Source organism: Osmia lignaria, unplaced genomic scaffold, assembly GCF_051020975.1.
Source record: "Osmia lignaria lignaria isolate PbOS001 unplaced genomic scaffold, iyOsmLign1 scaffold0005, whole genome shotgun sequence".
NCBI classification, from domain to species: Eukaryota; Metazoa; Arthropoda; class Insecta; order Hymenoptera; family Megachilidae; genus Osmia; species Osmia lignaria.
The window spans coordinates 7,753,192-7,773,885 of NW_027478162.1; positions in this window are offsets into that span (position 1 = coordinate 7,753,192).

A 20,694-nucleotide genomic window follows, 5' to 3' on the forward strand; every position below is an offset into this window, starting at 1 on the left:
ATTTAAAAGTTCCGAAGCCGCACCAACATAATAGAGATACAGAAACACCGTGGCCCCTTTCTTTGAGATAACTCTGCACTAGTGCGAGCCGCAAATGCCACTTCCAGCTTAGCTGTGCAGAAGAAGAACAACAAGAACAAGAAATATCTCGAAATATGTCCGTCAGGCCCCTTCCCTTGAGATAAATATGCAAATATCTCGGAAACGAAGCGAGCTATGGCAAAATGTTAAGCGACCTTTTTTGTAGAGAATTAAGTGTCCTACTTTTTATGTTCTATGATATTTTTTGATCAGATGCGTAGTTCTCGAGATATATCAAGATATTTAAAAGTTCCGAAGCCGCACCAACATAATAGAGATACAGAAACACCGTGGCCCCTTTCTTTGAGATAACTCTGCACTATTGCGACCTGCAAATGCCACTTCCAGCTTAGCTGTGCAGAGGAAGAACAACAAGAAGAAGAAGTATCTCGAAATATGTCCGTCAGGCCCGTTCCTTTGAGCTGAATCTGCAAATATCTCGGAAACGAAGCGAGCTATGGCAAAATGTTAAGCGACCTTTTTTGTAGAGAATTAAGTGTCCTACTTTTTATGTTCTATGATATTTTTTGATCAGATGCGTAGTTCTCGAGATATATCAAGATATTTAAAAGTTCCGAAGCCCCACCAACATAATAGAGATACAGAAACACCGTGGCCCCTTTCTTTGAGATAACTCTGCACTATTGCGAGCTGCAAATGCCACTTCCAGCTTAGCTGTGCAGAAGAAGAACAACAAGAAGAAGAAGTATCTCGAAATATGTCCGTCAGGCCCCTTCCCTTGAGATAAATCTGCAAATATCTCGGAAACGAAGAGAGCTATGGCAAAATGTTAAGAGACCTTTTTTGTAGAGAATTAAGTTTCCTACTTTTTATGTTCTATGATATTTTTTGATCAGATGCGTAGTTCTCGAGATATATTAAGATATTTAAAAGTTCCGAAGCCGCACCAACATAATAGAGATACAGAAACACCGTGGCCCCTTTCTTTGAGATAACTCTGCACTAGTGCGAGCTGCAAATGCCACTTCCAGCTTAGCTGTGCAGAAGAAGAACAACAAGAAGAAGAAGTATCTCGAAATACGTCCGTCAGGCCCCTTCCCTTGAGATAAATCTGCAAATATCTCGGAAACGAAGAGAGCTATGGCAAAATGTTACGAGACCTTTTTTGTAGAGAATTATGTTTCCTACAATTTATGTTGTATGATATTTTTTGATCAGGTGCGTAGTTCTCGAGATATATCAAGATATTTAAAAGTTCCGAAACCGCACCAACATAACAGAGATACAGAAACACCGTGGCCCCTTTCTTTGAGATAACTCTGCACTAGTGCGAGCCGCAAATGCCGCTTCCAGCTTAGCTGTGCAGAAGAAGAACAACAAGAAGAAGAAATATCTCGAAATATGTCCGTTAGGCCCCTTCCCTTGAGATAAATCTGCAAATATCTCGGAAACGAAGCGAGCTATGGCAAAATGTTAAGAGACCTTTTTTGTAGAGAATTAAGTTTCCTACATTTTATGTTCTATGATATTTTTTGATCAGATGCGTAGTTCTCGAGATATATTAAGATATTTAAAAGTTCCGAAGCCGCACCAACATAACAGAGATACAGAAACACCGTGGCCCCTTTCTTTGAGATAACTCTGCACTATTGCGAGCTGCAAATGCCACTTCCAGCTTAGCTGTGCAGAAGAAGAACAACAAGAAGAAGAAGTATCTCGAAATATGTCCGTCAGGCCCCTTCCCTTGAGATAAATCTGTAAATATCTCGGAAACGAAGAGAGCTATGGCAAAATGTTAAGAGACCTTTTTTGTAGAGAATTAAGTTTCCTACTTTTTATGTTCTATGATATTTTTTGATCAGATGCGTAGTTCTCGAGATATATCAAGATATTTAAAAGTTCCGAAGCCGCACCAACATAATAGAGATACAGAAACACCGTGGCCCCTTTCTTTGAGATAACTCTGCACTATTGCGAGCTGTAAATGCCACTTCCAGCTTAGCTGTGCAGAAGAAGAACAACAAGAAGAAGAAATATCTCGAAATATGTCCGTCAGGCCCCTGCCCTTGAGATATATCTGCAAATATCTCGGAAGCGAAGCGAGCTATGGCAAAATGTTAAGAGACCTTTTTTGTAGAGAATTATGTTTCCTACAATTTATGTTCTATGATATTTTTTGATCAGAAGCGTAGTTTTCGAGATATATCGAGATATTTAAAGGTTCCGAAGCCGCACCAACATAATAGAGATACAGAAACACCGTGGCCCCTTTCTTTGAGATAACTCTGCACTAGTGCGAGCCGCAAATGCCACTTACAGCTTAGCTGTGCAGAAGAAGAACAACGAGAAGAAGAAATATCTCGAAATATGTCCGTCAGGCCCCTTCCCTTGAGATAAATCTGCAAATATCTCGGAAACGAAGCGAGCTATGGCAAAATGTTAAGAGACCTTTTTTGTAGAGAATTAAGTTTCCTACATTTTATGTTCTATGATATTTTTTGATCAGATGCGTAGTTCTCGAGATATATCAAGATATTTAAAAGTTCCGAAGCCGCACCAACATAATAGAGATACAGAAACACCGTGGCTCCTTTCTTTGAGATAACTCTGCACTATTGCGAGCTGGAAATGCCACTTCCAGTTTAGCTGTGCAGAAGAAGAACAACAAGAAGAAGAAATATCTCGAAATATGTCCGTCAGGCCCCTGCCCTTGAGATATATCTGCAAATATCTCGGAAACGAAGCGAGCTATGGCAAATTGTTGAGAGACCTTTTTTGTAGAGAATTATGTTTCCTACAATTTATGTTCTATGATATTTTTTGATCAGAAGCGTAGTTTTCGAGATATATCGAGATATTTAAAAGTTCCGAAGCCGCACCAACATAATAGAGATACAGAAACACCGTGGCCCCTTTCTTTGAGATAACTCTGCACTAGCGCGAGCCGCAAATGCCACTTACAGCTTAGCTGTGCAGAAGAAGAACAACGAGAAGAAGAAATATCTCGAAATATGTCCGTCAGGCCCCTTCCCTTGAGATAAATCTGCAAATATCTCGGAAACGAAGCGAGCTATGGCAAAATGTTAAGAGACCTTTTTTGTAGAGAATTAAGGTTCCTACATTTTATGTTCTATGATATTTTTTGATCAGATGTGTAGTTCTCGAGATATATCAAGATATTTAAAAGTTCCGAAGCCGCACCAACATAATAGAGATACAGAAACACCGTGGCTCCTTTCTTTGAGATAACTCTGCACTATTGCGAGCTGGAAATGCCACTTCCAGTTTAGCTGTGCAGAAGAAGAACAACAAGAAGAAGAAGTATCTCGAAATATGTCCGTCAGGCCCCTTCCCTTGAGATAAATCTGCAAATATCTCGGAAACGAAGAGAGCTATGGCAAAATGTTAAGAGACCTTTTTTGTAGAGAATTAAGTTTCCTACTTTTTATTTTCTATGATATTTTTTGATCAGATGCGTAGTTCTCGAGATATATCAAGATATTTAAAAGTTCCGAAGCCGCACCAACATAATAGAGATACAGAAACACCGTGGCCCCTTTCTTTGAGATAACTCTGCACTATTGCGAGCTGTAAATGCCACTTCCAGCTTAGCTGTGCAAAAGAAGAACAACAAGAAGAAGAAATATCTCGAAATATGTCCGTCAGGCCCCTGCCCTTGAGATATATCTGCAAATATCTCGGAAGCGAAGCGAGCTATGGCAAAATGTTAAGAGACCTTTTTTGTAGAGAATTATGTTTCCTACAATTTATGTTCTATGATATTTTTTGATCAGAAGCGTAGTTTTCGAGATATATCGAGATATTTAAAGGTTCCGAAGCCGCACCAACATAATAGAGATACAGAAACACCGTGGCCCCTTTCTTTGAGGTAACTCTGCACTAGTGCGAGCCGCAAATGCCACTTACAGCTTAGCTGTGCAGAAGAAGAACAACGAGAAGAAGAAATATCTCGAAATATGTCCGTCAGGCCCCTTCCCTTGAGATAAATCTGCAAATATCTCGGAAACGAAGCGAGCTATGGCAAAATGTTAAGAGACCTTTTTTGTAGAGAATTAAGTTTCCTACATTTTATGTTCTATGATATTTTTTGATCAGATGCGTAGTTCTCGAGATATATCAAGATATTTAAAAGTTCCGAAGCCGCACCAACATAATAGAGATACAGAAACACCGTGGCTCCTTTCTTTGAGATAACTCTGCACTATTGCGAGCTGGAAATGCCACTTCCAGTTTAGCTGTGCAGAAGAAGAACAACAAGAAGAAGAAATATCTCGAAATATGTCCGTCAGGCCCCTGCCCTTGAGATATATCTGCAAATATCTCGGAAACGAAGCGAGCTATGGCAAATTGTTGAGAGACCTTTTTTGTAGAGAATTATGTTTCCTACAATTTATGTTCTATGATATTTTTTGATCAGAAGCGTAGTTTTCGAGATATATCGAGATATTTAAAAGTTCCGAAGCCGCACCAACATAATAGAGATACAGAAACACCGTGGCCCCTTTCTTTGAGATAACTCTGCACTAGCGCGAGCCGCAAATGCCACTTACAGCTTAGCTGTGCAGAAGAAGAACAACGAGAAGAAGAAATATCTCGAAATATGCCCGTCAGGCCCCTTCCCTTGAGATAAATCTGCAAATATCTCGGAAACGAAGCGAGCTATGGAAAAATGTTAAGAGACCTTTTTTGTAGAGAATTAAGTTTCCTACATTTTATGTTCTATGATATTTTTTGATCAGATGTGTAGTTCTCGAGATATATCAAGATATTTAAAAGTTCCGAAGCCGCACCAACATAATAGAGATACAGAAACACCGTGGCTCCTTTCTTTGAGATAACTCTGCACTATTGCGAGCTGGAAATGCCACTTCCAGTTTAGCTGTGCAGAAGAAGAACAACAAGAAGAAGAAGTATCTCGAAATATGTCCGTCAGGCCCCTTCCCTTGAGATAAATCTGCAAATATCTCGGAAACGAAGAGAGCTATGGCAAAATGTTAAGAGACCTTTTTTGTAGAGAATTAAGTTTCCTACTTTTTATGTTCTATGATATTTTTTGATCAGATGCGTAGTTCTCGAGATATATTAAGATATTTAAAAGTTCCGAAGCCGCACCAACATAACAGAGATACAGAAACACCGTGGCCCCTTTCTTTGAGATAACTCTGCACTAGTGCGAGCTGCAAATGCCACTTCCAGCTTAGCTGTGCAGAAGAAGAACAACAAGAAGAAGAAGTATCTCGAAATATGTCCGTCAGGCCCCTTCCCTTGAGATAAATCTGCAAATATCTCGGAAACGAAGAGAGCTATGGCAAAATGTTACGAGACCTTTTTTGTAGAGAATTATGTTTCCTACAATTTATGTTGTATGATATTTTTTGATCAGGTGCGTAGTTCTCGAGATATATCAAGATATTTAAAAGTTCCGAAACCGCACCAACATAACAGAGATACAGAAACACCGTGGCCCCTTTCTTTGAGATAACTCTGCACTAGTGCGAGCCGCAAATGCCGCTTCCAGCTTAGCTGTGCAGAAGAAGAACAACGAGAAGAAGAAATATCTCGAAATATGTCCGTTAGGCCCCTTCCCTTGAGATAAATCTGCAAATATCTCGGAAACGAAGCGAGCTATGGCAAAATGTTAAGAGACCTTTTTTGTAGAGAATTAAGTTTCCTACATTTTATGTTCTATGATATTTTTTGATCAGATGCGTAGTTCTCGAGATATATCAAGATACTTAAAAGTTCCGAAGCCGCACCAACATAATAGAGATACAGAAACACCGTGGCTCCTTTCTTTGAGATAACTCTGCACTATTGCGAGCTGGAAATGCCACTGCCAGTTTAGCTGTGCAGAAGAAGAACAACAAGAAGAAGAAATATCTCGAAATATGTCCGTCAGGCCCCTGCCCTTGAGATATATCTGCAAATATCTCGGAAACGAAGCGAGCTATGGCAAAATGTTAAGAGACCTTTTTTGTAGAGAATTAAGTTTCCTACATTTCATGTTCTATGATATTTTTTGATCAGATGTGTAGTTCTCGAGATATATCAAGATATTTAAAAGTTCCGAAGCCGCACCAACATAATAGAGATACAGAAACACCGTGGCTCCTTTCTTTGAGATAACTCTGCACTATTGCGAGCTGGAAATGCCACTTCCAGTTTAGCTGTGCAGAAGAAGAACAACAAGAAGAAGAAATATCTCGAAATATGTCCGTTAGGCCCCTTCCCTTGAGATAAATCTGCAAATATCTCGGAAACGAAGCGAGCTATGGCAAAATATTAAGAGACCTTTTTTGTAGAGAATTAAGTTTCCTACTTTTTATGTTCTATGATATTTTTTGATCAGATGCGTAGTTCTCGAGATATATCAAGATATTCAAAAGTTCCGAAGCCGCACCAACATAATAGAGATACAGAAACACCGTGGCCCCTTTCTTTGAGATAACTCTGCACTATTGCGAGCTGTAAATGCCACTTCCAGCTTAGCTGTGCAGAAGAAGAACAACAAGAAGAAGAAATATCTCGAAATATGTCCGTCAGGCCCCTGCCCTTGAGATATATCTGCAAATATCTCGGAAACGAAGTGAGCTATGGCAAAATGTTAAGAGACCTTTTTTGTAGAGAATTATGTTTCCTACAATTTATGTTCTATGATATTTTTTGATCAGAAGCGTAGTTTTCGAGATATATCGAGATATTTAAAAGTTCCGAAGCCGCACCAACATAATAGAGATACAGAAACACCGTGGCCCCTTTCTTTGAGATAACTCTGCACTAGCGCGAGCCGCAAATGCCACTTACAGCTTAGCTGTGCAGAAGAAGAACAACGAGAAGAAGAAATATCTCGAAATATGTCCGTCAGGCCCCTTCCCTTGAGATAAATCTGCAAATATCTCGGAAACGAAGCGAGCTATGGCAAAATGTTAAGAGACCTTTTTTGTAGAGAATTATGTTTCCTACAATTTATGTTCTATGATATTTTTTGATCAGAAGCGTAGTTTTCGAGATATATCGAGATATTTAAAGGTTCTGAAGCCGCACCAACATAATAGAGATACAGAAACACCGTGGCCCCTTTCTTTGAGATAACTCTGCACTAGTGCGAGCCGCAAATGCCACTTCCAGCTTAGCTGTGCAGAAGAAGAACAACAAGAAGAAGAAATATCTCGAAATATGTCCGTCAGGCCCCTTCCCTTGAGATAAATCTGCAAATATCTCGGAAACGAAGCGAGCTATGGCAAAATGTTAGGAGACCTTTTTTGTACAGAATTATGTTTCCTACTTTTTATGTTCTATGATATTTTTTGATCAGACGCGTAGTTCTCGAGATATATCAAGATATTTAAAAGTTCCGAAGCCGCACCAACATAATAGAGATACAGAAACACCGTGGCCCCTTTCTTTGAGATATCTCTGCACTATTGCGAGCTGCAAATGCCACTTCCAGCTTAGCTGTGCAGAAGAAGAACAACAAGAAGAAGAAATATCTCGAAATATGTCCGTGAGGCCCCTTCCCTTGAGATAAATCTGCAAATATCTCGGAAACGAAGCGAGCTATGGCAAAATGTTAAGAGACCTTTTTTGTAGAGAATTAAGTTTCCTACTTTTTATGTTCTATGATATTTTTTGATCAGATGCGTAGTTCTCGAGATATATCAAGATATTTAAAAGTTCCGAAGCCGCACCAACATAATAGAGATACAGAAACACCGTGGCCCCTTTCTTTGAGATAACTCTGCACTAGCGCGAGCCGCAAATGCCACTTACAGCTTAGCTGTGCAGAAGAAGAACAACGAGAAGAAGAAGTATCTCGAAATATGTCCGTCAGGCCCCTTCCCTTGAGATAAATCTGCAAATATCTCGGAAACGAAGAGAGCTATGGCAAAATGTTAAGAGACCTTTTTTGTAGAGAATTAAGTTTCCTACTTTTCATGTTCTATGATATTTTTTGATCAGATGCGTAGTTCTCGAGATATATCAAGATATTTAAAAGTTCCGAAGCCGCACCAACATAATAGAGATACAGAAACACCGTGGCCCCTTTCTTTGAGATAACTCTGCACTATTGCGAGCTGCAAATGCCACTTCCAGCTTAGCTGTGCAGAAGAAGAACAACAAGAAGAAGAAATATCTCGAAATATGTCCGTCAGAACCCTTCCCTCGAGATAAATCTGCAAATATCTCGGAAACGAAGAGAGCTATGGCAAAATGTTAAGAGACCTTTTTTGTAGAGAATTAAGTTTCCTAGTTTTCATGTTCTATGATATTTTTTGATCAGATGCGTAGTTCTCGAGATATATCAAGATATTTAAAAGTTCCGAAGCCGCACCAACATAATAGAGATACAGAAACACCGTGGCCCCTTTCTTTGAGATTACTCTGCACTATTGCGCGCTGCAAATGCCACTTCCAGCTTAGCTGTGCAGAAGAAGAACAACAAGAAGAAGAAATATCTCGAAATATGTCCGTCAGGCCCCTTCCCTTGAGATAAATCTGCAAATATCTCGGAAACGAAGCGAGCTATGGCAAAATGTTAAGAGACCTTTTTTGTAGAGAATTAAGTTTCCTGCTTTTTATGTTCTATGATATTTTTTGATCAGATGCGTAGTTCTCGAGATATATCAAGATATTTAAAAGTTCCGAAGCCGCACCAACATAATAGAGATACAGAAACACCGTGGCCCCTTTCTTTGAGATAACTCTGCACTATTGCGCGCTGCAAATGCCACTTCCAGCTTAGCTGTGCAGAAGAAGAACAACAAGAAGAAGAAATATCTCGAAATATGTCCGTCAGGCCCCTTCCCTTGAGATAAATCTGCAAATATCTCGGAAACGAAGCGAGCTATGGCAAAATGTTAAGAGACCTTTTTTGTAGAGAATTATGTTTCCTACTTTTTATGTTGTATGATATTTTTTGATCAGACGCGTAGTTCTCGAGATATATCAAGATATTTAAAAGTTCCGAAGCCGCACCAACATAATAGAGATACAGAAACACCGTGGCCCCTTTCTTTGAGATAACTCTGCACTATTGCGAGCTGCAAACGCCACTCCCAGCTTAGCTGTGCAGAAGAAGAACAACGAGAAGAAGAAATATCGAAATATGTCCGTCAAGCCCCTTCCCTTGAGATAAATCTGCAAATATCTCGGAAACGAAGCGAGCTATGGCAAAATGTTAAGAGACGTTTTTTGTAGAGAATTATGTTTCCTACAATTTATGTTCTATGATGTCTTTTGATCAGAAGCGTAGTTTTCGAGATATATCGAGATATTTAAAAGTTCCGAAGCCGCACCAACATAATAGAGATACAGAAACAACGTGGCCCCTTTCTTTGAGATAACTCTGCACTAGTGCGAGCCGCAAATGCCACTTCCAGCTTAGCTGTGCAGAAGAAGGACAACAAGAAGAAGAAATATCTCGAAATATGTCCGTCAGGCCCCTTTACTTGAGATAAATCTGCAAATATCTCGGAAACGAAGCGAGCTATGGCAAAATGTTAAGAGACCTTTCTTGTAGAGAATTAAGTTTCCTACTTTTTATGTTCTATGATATTTTTTGATCAGATGCGTAGTTCTCGAGATATATCAAGATATTTAAAAGTTCCGAAGCCGCACCAACATAATAGAGATACAGAAACACCGTGGCCCCTCTCTTTGAGATAACTCTGCACTATTGCGAGCTGGAAATGCCACTTCCAGTTTAGCTGTGCAGAAGAAGAACAACAAGAAGAAGAAATATCTCGAAATATGTCCGTTAGGCCCCTTCCCTTGAGATAAATCTGCAAATATCTCGGAAACGAAGCGAGCTATGGCAAAATGTTAAGAGACCTTTTTTGTAGAGAATTAAGTTTCCTACTTTTTATGTTCTATGATATTTTTTGATCAGATGCGTAGTTCTCGAGATATATCAAGATATTTAAAAGTTCCGAAGCCGCACCAACATAATAGAGATACAGAAACACCGTGGCCCCTTTCTTTGAGATAACTCTGCACTAGTGCGAGCCGCAAATACCACTTCCAGCTTAGCTATGCAGAAGAAGAACAACAAGAAGAAGAAATATCTCGAAATATGTCCGTCAGGCCCCTTCCCTTGAGATAAATCTGCAAATATCTCGGAAACGAAGCGAGCTATGGCAAAATGTTAGGAGACCTTTTTTGTACAGAATTATGTTTCCTACTTTTTATGTTCTATGATATTTTTTGATCAGACGCGTAGTTCTCGAGATATATCAAGATATTTAAAAGTTCCGAAGCCGCACCAACATAATAGAGATACAGAAACACCGTGGCCCCTTTCTTTGAGATATCTCTGCACTATTGCGAGCTGCAAATGCCACTTCCAGCTTAGCTGTGCAGAAGAAGAACAACAAGAAGAAGAAATATCTCGAAATATGTCCGTGAGGCCCCTTCCCTTGAGATAAATCTGCAAATATCTCGGAAACGAAGCGAGCTATGGCAAAATGTTAAGAGACCTTTTTTGTAGAGAATTAAGTTTCCTACTTTTTATGTTCTATGATATTTTTTGATCAGATGCGTAGTTCTCGAGATATATCAAGATATTTAAAAGTTCCGAAGCCGCACCAACATAATAGAGATACAGAAACACCGTGGCCCCTTTCTTTGAGATAACTCTGCACTAGCGCGAGCCGCAAATGCCACTTACAGCTTAGCTGTGCAGAAGAAGAACAACGAGAAGAAGAAGTATCTCGAAATATGTCCGTCAGGCCCCTTCCCTTGAGATAAATCTGCAAATATCTCGGAAACGAAGAGAGCTATGGCAAAATGTTAAGAGACCTTTTTTGTAGAGAATTAAGTTTCCTACTTTTCATGTTCTATGATATTTTTTGATCAGATGCGTAGTTCTCGAGATATATCAAGATATTTAAAAGTTCCGAAGCCGCACCAACATAATAGAGATACAGAAACACCGTGGCCCCTTTCTTTGAGATAACTCTGCACTATTGCGAGCTGCAAATGCCACTTCCAGCTTAGCTGTGCAGAAGAAGAACAACAAGAAGAAGAAATATCTCGAAATATGTCCGTCAGAACCCTTCCCTCGAGATAAATCTGCAAATATCTCGGAAACGAAGAGAGCTATGGCAAAATGTTAAGAGACCTTTTTTGTAGAGAATTAAGTTTCCTAGTTTTCATGTTCTATGATATTTTTTGATCAGATGCGTAGTTCTCGAGATATATCAAGATATTTAAAAGTTCCGAAGCCGCACCAACATAATAGAGATACAGAAACACCGTGGCCCCTTTCTTTGAGATTACTCTGCACTATTGCGCGCTGCAAATGCCACTTCCAGCTTAGCTGTGCAGAAGAAGAACAACAAGAAGAAGAAATATCTCGAAATATGTCCGTCAGGCCCCTTCCCTTGAGATAAATCTGCAAATATCTCGGAAACGAAGCGAGCTATGGCAAAATGTTAAGAGACCTTTTTTGTAGAGAATTAAGTTTCCTGCTTTTTATGTTCTATGATATTTTTTGATCAGATGCGTAGTTCTCGAGATATATCAAGATATTTAAAAGTTCCGAAGCCGCACCAACATAATAGAGATACAGAAACACCGTGGCCCCTTTCTTTGAGATAACTCTGCACTATTGCGCGCTGCAAATGCCACTTCCAGCTTAGCTGTGCAGAAGAAGAACAACAAGAAGAAGAAATATCTCGAAATATGTCCGTCAGGCCCCTTCCCTTGAGATAAATCTGCAAATATCTCGGAAACGAAGCGAGCTATGGCAAAATGTTAAGAGACCTTTTTTGTAGAGAATTATGTTTCCTACTTTTTATGTTGTATGATATTTTTTGATCAGACGCGTAGTTCTCGAGATATATCAAGATATTTAAAAGTTCCGAAGCCGCACCAACATAATAGAGATACAGAAACACCGTGGCCCCTTTCTTTGAGATAACTCTGCACTATTGCGAGCTGCAAACGCCACTCCCAGCTTAGCTGTGCAGAAGAAGAACAACGAGAAGAAGAAATATCGAAATATGTCCGTCAAGCCCCTTCCCTTGAGATAAATCTGCAAATATCTCGGAAACGAAGCGAGCTATGGCAAAATGTTAAGAGACGTTTTTTGTAGAGAATTATGTTTCCTACAATTTATGTTCTATGATGTCTTTTGATCAGAAGCGTAGTTTTCGAGATATATCGAGATATTTAAAAGTTCCGAAGCCGCACCAACATAATAGAGATACAGAAACAACGTGGCCCCTTTCTTTGAGATAACTCTGCACTAGTGCGAGCCGCAAATGCCACTTCCAGCTTAGCTGTGCAGAAGAAGGACAACAAGAAGAAGAAATATCTCGAAATATGTCCGTCAGGCCCCTTCACTTGAGATAAATCTGCAAATATCTCGGAAACGAAGCGAGCTATGGCAAAATGTTAAGAGACCTTTCTTGTAGAGAATTAAGTTTCCTACTTTTTATGTTCTATGATATTTTTTGATCAGATGCGTAGTTCTCGAGATATATCAAGATATTTAAAAGTTCCGAAGCCGCACCAACATAATAGAGATACAGAAACACCGTGGCCCCTCTCTTTGAGATAACTCTGCACTATTGCGAGCTGGAAATGCCACTTCCAGTTTAGCTGTGCAGAAGAAGAACAACAAGAAGAAGAAATATCTCGAAATATGTCCGTTAGGCCCCTTCCCTTGAGATAAATCTGCAAATATCTCGGAAACGAAGCGAGCTATGGCAAAATGTTAAGAGACCTTTTTTGTAGAGAATTAAGTTTCCTACTTTTTATGTTCTATGATATTTTTTGATCAGATGCGTAGTTCTCGAGATATATCAAGATATTTAAAAGTTCCGAAGCCGCACCAACATAATAGAGATACAGAAACACCGTGGCCCCTTTCTTTGAGATAACTCTGCACTAGTGCGAGCCGCAAATACCACTTCCAGCTTAGCTATGCAGAAGAAGAACAACAAGAAGAAGAAATATCTCGAAATATGTCCGTCAGGCCCCTTCCCTTGAGATAAATCTGCAAATATCTCGGAAACGAAGCGAGCTATGGCAAAATGTTAAGAGACCTTTTTTGTAGAGAATTAAGTTTCCTACTTTTTATGTTCTATGATATTTTCTGATCAGATGCGTAGTTCTCGAGATATATAAAGATATTTAAAAGTTCCGAAGCCGCACCAACATAATAGAGATACAGAAACACCGTGGCCTCTTTCTTTGAGATAACTCTGCACTATTGCGAGCTGCAAATGCCACTTCCAGCTTAGCTGTGCAGAAGAAGAACAACAAGAAGAAGAAATATCTCGAAATATGTCCGTCAGGCCCCATCCCTTGAGATAAATCTGCAAATATCTCGGAAACCAAGCGAGCTATGGCAAAATGTTAAGAGACCTTTCTTGTAGAGAACTAAGTTTCCTACTTTTTATCTTCTATGATATTTTTTGATCAGATGCGTAGTTCTCGAGATATATCAAGATATTTAAAAGTTCCGAAGCCGCAGCAACATAATAGAGATACAGAAACACCGTGTCCCCTTTCTTTGCGATAACTCTGCACTATTGCGAGCTGCAAATGCCACTTCCAGCTTAGCTGTGCAGAAGAAGAACAACAAGAAGAAGAAATATCTCGAAATATGTCCGTCAGGCCCCTTCCCTTGAGATAAATCTGCAAATATCTCGGAAACGAAGCGAGCTATGGCAAAATGTTAAGAGACCTTTTTTGTAGAGAATTACGTTTCCTACTTTCTATGTTCTATGATATTTTTTGATCAGATGCGTAGTTCTCGAGATATATCAAGATATTTAAAAGTTCCGAAGCCGCACCAACATAATAGAGATACAGAAACACCGTGGCCCCTTTCTTTGAGATAACTCTGCACTATTGCGAGCTGCAAACGCCACTTCCAGCTTAGCTGTGCAGAAGAAGAACAACGAGAAGAAGAAATATCTCGAACTATGTCCGTCAAGCCCCTTCCCTTGAGATAAATCTGCAAATATCTCGGAAACGAAGCGAGCTATGGCAAAATGTTAAGAGACCTTTTTTGTAGAGAATTAAGTTTCCTACTTTTTATGTTCTATGATATTTTTTGATCAGATGCGTAGTTCTCGAGATATATCAAGTTACTTAAAAGTTCCGAAGCCGCACCAACATAATAGAGGTACAGAAACACCGTGGCCCCTTTCTTTGAGATAACTCTGCACTATGGCGAGCTGCAAACGCCACTTCCAGCTTAGCTGTGCAGAAGAAGAACAACAAGAAGAAGAAATATCTCGAAATATGTCCGTCAGGCCCCTTCCCTTGAGATAAATCTGCAAATATCTCGGAAACGAAGCGAGCTATGGCAAAATGTTAAGAGACCTTATTTGTGGAGAATTAAGTTTCCTACTTTTTATGTTCTATGATATTATTTGATCAGATGCGTAGTTCTCGAGATATATCAAGATATTTAAAAGTTCCGAAGCCGCACCAACATAATAGAGATACAGAAACACCGTGGCCCCTTTCTTTGAGATAACTCTGCGCTATTGCGAGCTGGAAATGCCACTTCCAGTTTAGCTGTGCAGAAGAAGAACAACAAGAAGAGGAAATATCTCGAAATATGTCCGTCAGGCCCCTTCCCTTGAGATATATCTGCAAATATCTCGGAAACGAAACGAGCTATGGCAAAATGTTGAGAGACCTTTTTTGTAGAGAATCATGTTTCCTACAATTTATGTTCTATGATATTTTTTGATCAGACGCGTAGTTCTCGAGATATATCAAGATATTTAAAAGTTCCGAAGCCGCACCAACATAATAGAGATACAGAAACACCGTGGCCCCTTTCTTTGAGATAACTCTGCACTATTGCGAGCTGCAAATGCCACTTCCAGCTTAGCTGTGCAGAAGAAGAACAACAAGAAGAAGAAATATCTCGAAATATGTCCGTCAGGCCCCTTCCCTTGAGATAAATCTGCAAATATCTCGGAAACGAAGCGAGCTATGGCAAAATGTTAAGAGACCTTTTTTGTAGAGAATTAAGTTTCCTACTTTTTATGTTCTATGATATTTTTTGATCAGACGCGTAGTTCTCGAGATGTATCAAGATATTTAAAAGTTCCGAAGCCGCACCAACATAATAGAGATACAGAAACACCGTGGCCCCTTTCTTTGAGATAACTCTGCACTATTGCGAGCTGCAAACGCCACTCCCAGCTTAGCTGTGCAGAAGAAGAACAACGAGAAGAAGAAATATCGAAATATGTCCGTCAAGCCCCTTCCCTTGAGATAAATCTGCAAATATCTCGGAAACGAAGCGAGCTATGGCAAAATGTTAAGAGACCTTTCTTGTAGAGAATTAAGTTTCCTACTTTTTATGTTCTATGATATTTTTTGATCAGATGCGTAGTTCTCGAGATATATCAAGATATTTAAAAGTTCCGAAGCCGCACCAACATAATAGAGATACAGAAACACCGTGGCCCCTCTCTTTGAGATAACTCTGCACTATTGCGAGCTGGAAATGCCACTTCCAGTTTAGCTGTGCAGAAGAAGAACAACAAGAAGAAGAAATATCTCGAAATATGTCCGTTAGGCCCCTTCCCTTGAGATAAATCTGCAAATATCTCGGAAACGAAGCGAGCTATGGCAAAATGTTAAGAGACCTCTTTTGTAGAGAATTAAGTTTCCTACTTTTTATGTTCTATGATATTTTTTGTATCAGATGCGTAGTTCTCGAGATATATCAAGATATTTAAAAGTTCCGAAGCCGCACCAACATAATAGAGATACAGAAACACCGTGGCCCCTTTCTTTGAGATAACTCTGCACTAGTGCGAGCCGCAAATGCCACTTCCAGCTTAGCTATGCAGAAGAAGAACAACAAGAAGAAGAAATATCTCGAAATATGTCCGTCAGGCCCCTTCCCTTGAGATAAATCTGCAAATATCTCAGAAACCAAGCGAGCTATGGCAAAATGTTAAGAGACCTTTTTTGTAGAGAATTAAGTTTCCTACTTTTTATGTTCTATGATATTTTTTGATCAGATGCGTAGTTCTCGAGATATATCAAGATATTTAAAAGTTCCGAAGCTGCACCAACATAATAGGGGTACAGAAACACCGTGGCCTCTTTCTTTGAGATAACTCTGCACTATTGCGAGCTGCAAATGACACTTCCAGCTTAGCTGTGCAGAGGAAGAACAACAAGAAGAAGCAATATCTCGAAATATGTCCGTCAGGCCCGTTCCTTTGAGCTGAATCTGCAAATATCTCGGAAACGAAGCGAGCTATGGCAAAATGTTAAGAGACGTTTTTTGTAGAGAATTATGTTTCCCACAATTTATGTTCTATGATGTTTTTTGATCAGAAGCGTAGTTTTCGAGATATATCGAGATATTTAAAAGTTCCGAAGCCGCACCAACATAATAGACATACAGAAACAACGTGGCCCCTTTCTTTGAGATAACTCTGCACTAGTGCGAGCCGCAAATGCCACTTCCAGCTTAGCTGTGCAGAAGAAGGACAACAAGAAGAAGAAATATCTCGAAATATGTCCGTCAAGCCCTTTCACTTGAGATATATCTGCAAATATCTCGGAAACGAAGCGAGCTATGGCAAAATGTTAAGAGACCTTTTTTGTAGAGAATTAAGTTTCCTACTTTTTAGGTTCTATGATATTTTTTGATCAGATGCGTAGTTCTCGAGATATATCAAGATATTTAAAAGTTCCGAAGCCGCACCAACATAATAGAGATACAGAAACACCGTGGCCCCTCTCTTTGAGATAACTCTGCACTATGGCGAGCTGGAAATGCCACTTCCAGTTTAGCTGTGCAGAAGAAGAACAACAAGAAGAAGAAATATCTCGAAATATGTCCGTTAGGCCCCTTCCCTTGAGATAAATCTGCAAATATCTCGGAAACGAAGCGAGCTATGGCAAAATGTTAAGAGACCTTTTTTGTAGAGAATTAAGGTTCCTACTTTTTATGTTCTATGATATTTTTTGATCAGATGCGTAGTTCTCGAGATATATCAAGATATTTAAAAGTTCCGAAGCCGCACCAACATAATAGAGATACAGAAACACCGTGGCCCCTTTCTTTGAGATAACTCTGCACTAGTGCGAGCCGCAAATGCCACTTCCAGCTTAGCTATGCAGAAGAAGAACAACAAGAAGAAGAAATATCTCGAAATATGTCCGTCAGGCCCCTTCCCTTGAGATAAATCTGCAAATATCTCAGAAACCAAGCGAGCTATGGCAAAATGTTAAGAGACCTTTTTTGTAGAGAATTAAGTTTCCTACTTTTTATGTTCTATGATATTTTTTGATCAGATGCGTAGTTCTCGAGATATATCAAGATATTTAAAAGTTCCGAAGCTGCACCAACATAATAGGGGTACAGAAACACCGTGGCCTCTTTCTTTGAGATAACTCTGCACTATTGCGAGCTGCAAATGACACTTCCAGCTTAGCTGTGCAGAGGAAGAACAACAAGAAGAAGCAATATCTCGAAATATGTCCGTCAGGCCCGTTCCTTTGAGCTGAATCTGCAAATATCTCGGAAACGAAGCGAGCTATGGCAAAATGTTAAGAGACGTTTTTTGTAGAGAATTATGTTTCCCACAATTTATGTTCTATGATGTTTTTTGATCAGAAGCGTAGTTTTCGAGATATATCGAGATATTTAAAAGTTCCGAAGCCGCACCAACATAATAGACATACAGAAACAACGTGGCCCCTTTCTTTGAGATAACTCTGCACTAGTGCGAGCCGCAAATGCCACTTCCAGCTTAGCTGTGCAGAAGAAGGACAACAAGAAGAAGAAATATCTCGAAATATGTCCGTCAAGCCCTTTCACTTGAGATATATCTGCAAATATCTCGGAAACGAAGCGAGCTATGGCAAAATGTTAAGAGACCTTTTTTGTAGAGAATTAAGTTTCCTACTTTTTAGGTTCTATGATATTTTTTGATCAGATGCGTAGTTCTCGAGATATATCAAGATATTTAAAAGTTCCGAAGCCGCACCAACATAATAGAGATACAGAAACACCGTGGCCCCTCTCTTTGAGATAACTCTGCACTATGGCGAGCTGGAAATGCCACTTCCAGTTTAGCTGTGCAGAAGAAGAACAACAAGAAGAAGAAATATCTCGAAATATGTCCGTTAGGCCCCTTCCCTTGAGATAAATCTGCAAATATCTCGGAAACGAAGCGAGCTATGGCAAAATGTTAAGAGACCTTTTTTGTAGAGAATTAAGGTTCCTACTTTTTATGTTCTATGATATTTTTTGATCAGATGCGTAGTTCTCGAGATATATCAAGATATTTAAAAGTTCCGAAGCCGCACCAACATAATAGAGATACAGAAACACCGTGGCCCCTTTCTTTGAGATAACTCTGCACTAGTGCGAGCCGCAAATGCCACTTCCAGCTTACCTATGCAGAAGAAGAACAACAAGAAGAAGAAATATCTCGAAATATGTCCGTCAGGCCCCTTCCCTTGAGATAAATCTGCAAATATCTCGGAAACGAAGCGAGCTATGGCAAAATGTTAAGAGACCTTTTTTGTAGAGAATTAAGTTTCCTACTTTTTATGTTCTATGATATTTTTTGATCAGATGCGTAGTTCTCGAGATATATCAAGATACTTAAAAGTTCCGAAGCCGCACCAACATAATAGAGACACAGAAACACCGTGGCCCCTCTCTTTGAGATAACTCTGCACTATTGCGAGCTGCAAATGCCACTTCCAGCTTAGCTGTGCAGGGGAAGAACAACAAGAAGAAGAAATATCTCGAAATATGTCCGTCAGGCCCGTTCCTTTGAGCTGAATCTGCAAATATCTCGGAAACGAAGCGAGCTATGGCAAAATGTTAAGAGACGTTTTTTGTAGAGAATTATGTTTCCTACAATTTATGTTCTATGATATTTTTTGATCAGAAGCGTAGTTTTCGAGATATATCGAGATATTTAAAAGTTCCGAAGCCGCACCAACATAATAGAGATACAGAAACACCGTGGCTCCTTTCTTTGAGATAACTCTGCACTAGTGCGAGCCGCAAATGCCACTTCCAGCTCAGCTGTGCAGAAGAAGAACAACAAGAAGAAGAAATATCTCGAAATATGTCCGTCAGGCCCCTTCCCTTGAGATAAATCTGCAAATATCTCGGAAACGAAGCGAGCTATGGCAAAATGTTAAGAGACCTTTTTTGTAGAGAATTAAGTGTCCTACTTTTTATGTTCTATGATATTTTTTGATCAGATGCGTAGTTCTCGAGATATATCAAGATATTTAAAAGTTCCGAAGCCGCACCAACATAATAGAGATACAGAAACACCGTGGCCCCTTTCTTTGAGATAACTCTGCACTATTGCAAGCTGTAAATGCCACTTCCAGCTTAGCTGTGCAGAAGAAGAACAACAAGAAGAAGAAATATCCCGAAATATGTCCGTCAGGCCCCTTCCCTTGAGATAAATCTGCAAATATCTCGGAAACGAAGCGAGCTATGGCAAAATGTTAAGAGACCTTTTTTGTAGAGAATTAAGTTTCCTACTTTTTATGTTCTATGATATTTTTTGATCAGATGCGTAGTTCTCGAGATATATCAAGATATTTAAAAGTTCCGAAGCCGCACCAACATAATAGAGATACAGAAACACCGTGGCCCCTTTCTTTGAGATAACTTTCCACTATTGCGAGCTGTAAATGCCACTTCCAGCTTAGCTGTGCAGAAGAAGAACAACAAGAAGAAATATCTCGAAATATGTCCGTCAGGCCCCTTCCCTTGAGATGAATCTGCAAATATCTCGGAAAGGAAGCGAGCTATGGCAAAATGTTAAGAGACCTTTTTTGTAGAGAATTATGTTTCCTACAATTTATGTTCTATGATATTTTTTGATCAGAAGCGTAGTTTTCGAGATATATCGAGATATTTAAAAGTTCCGAGGCCGCACCAACATAATAGAGATACAGAAACACCGTGGCCCCTTTCTTTGAGATAACTCTGCACTATTGCGAGCTGTAAATGCCACTTCCAGCTTAGCTGTGCAGAAGAAGAACAACAAGAAGAAGAAATATCTCGAAATATGTCCGTCAGGCCCCTTCCCTTGAGATAAATCTGCAAATATCTCGGAAACGAAGCGAGCTATGGCAAAATGTTAAGAGACCTTTTTTGTAGAGAATTACGTTTCCTACTTTCTATGTTCTATGATATTTTTTGATCAGATGCGTAGTTCTCGAGATATATCAAGATATTTAAAAGTTCCGAAGCCGCACCAACATAATAGAGATACAGAAACACCGTGGCCCCTTTCTTTGAGATAACTCTGCACTATTGCGAGCTGCAAACGCCACTTCCAGCTTAGCTGTGCAGAAGAAGAACAACGAGAAGAAGAAATATCTCGAACTATGTCCGTCAAGCCCCTTCCCTTGAGATAAATCTGCAAATATCTCGGAAACGAAGCGAGCTATGGCAAAATGTTAAGAGACCTTTTTTGTAGAGAATTAAGTTTCCTACTTTTTATGTTCTATGATATTTTTTGATCAGATGCGTAGTTCTCGAGATATATCAAGTTACTTAAAAGTTCCGAAGCCGCACCAACATAATAGAGGTACAGAAACACCGTGGCCCCTTTCTTTGAGATAACTCTGCACTATGGCGAGCTGCAA